This window comes from Schistocerca cancellata, chromosome 8, assembly GCF_023864275.1.
Source record: "Schistocerca cancellata isolate TAMUIC-IGC-003103 chromosome 8, iqSchCanc2.1, whole genome shotgun sequence".
NCBI lineage: Eukaryota > Metazoa > Arthropoda > Insecta > Orthoptera > Acrididae > Schistocerca > Schistocerca cancellata.
Genome location: NC_064633.1, coordinates 40,309,640 through 40,311,081, shown reverse-complemented (window position 1 = coordinate 40,311,081; position 1,442 = coordinate 40,309,640).

The following is a 1,442-nucleotide window of genomic DNA, read 5'->3' as shown; positions in this document are numbered from 1 at the left end:
AGGCGTTGTTCCATTTTAAAAGTGTAAGTGTGCACAAGCAATACACTTTCTAAGAATTATTACAATCTGTTGATGGCTAACAATACGAGCCCCTGACTGTCGATTTTTGTAGGAACCGCACATGAATAGCATTTCCCTTTTCTGCAATATTTGCGGTGCAAGTTTGAAGTGGTTCACCAGGCATAGTTTGGATAATTTGTGCACCTTGTGTTACGCTGCCTCGAGGCATATAGACATCTTCCAACTGTAATACTTGACTTATTGTGTTAAACCTTTATCGTAAGATTGCATCTCTTAATGCGTGGATTTTGACAGCATTTTAAGTTTTGAAATTCGTCCAATAATTACATGAAATACTGAAAATAAAATTTATGTTGCCGCTCAAAGCCGTTAAATAGGCAACCTGCAAAGGGGATGCGGGTCCGGGTGATTTTTTTTTTCTGCTGATTAGTAGTATAGATATTACATCGCGGACAGTGTGTCATGAACTCACTTTCACTGACCTGAGCGAAGTGAGGTTTGTGTTGGATTTCGCTTCAGTGCGAACGCTCATCCACTTAACGGTGACGGCGCCTTTTGTTCCGCCGACGTCCGATGCGAATCGACCTTAATTCGCGCACACGCAATTAGCGGGATGAGCCGGCTGCTAACGAGCGACGCGATCCCCTGTGGCGAACATGAACACTAAGACTCGTAACGTAATGTCTCACACAGAAAATTGCCTTTTCGTTTCACCGTTGCTGCAGTCGACTTCCGCTGACAAGTGACGTACAAGAAATACGATTCCGTTCCTTGTAGCCTCGAGCGTGTCGACACGATCCTACTTACAGGCGTGTTTCAGGTAGTTAGTTCTTATTTTGATTACTCTTGGCTAGTCACGGGATTTGTGGGTACACTGGCAGGAGCGCACCACAAACATAAAAACGGGAAGAGCCCAAATTTAATTCGATAGCTAAACTACATTGTACTCCGTCATCAGGCCACGAGTGGCCTACCGGGACCATCCGACCGCCGTGTCATCCTCAGTGGAAGATGCAGTTAGGAGGGGCGTGGGGTCAGCACTAGAGATGGGGGATCCGCTCTTGAACTGATTCATAGAGTTGAATCTTTCAAAGGAGTGAACAATCAGTGATTCAGAAAAAAAGAACGGTAGCTCCAAACGTTTCCCATGGCAGAGAGAGAGAGAGAGAGAGAGTCGGAGCAGATCAGCGGCGCCTCTGCTGGTCAGAGCACAGTGCACGCCACACAACACAGCCAGCGCTGGCCTCTGCCCTGCTTCTACCTTGGCTGCCTGCATTGTGCAGTGCCCCATTGGATTTTGTGTTTCACATATGCCGTGCCATCTCTGTGCGTCGTCTGCCGCGTGCAGTGTCTGGCGCAGCTTAACTTCGCATTGCACTCTGTCGGCGATCGTTTCAGTCGCACGTCCTGCCCTCTGGGTA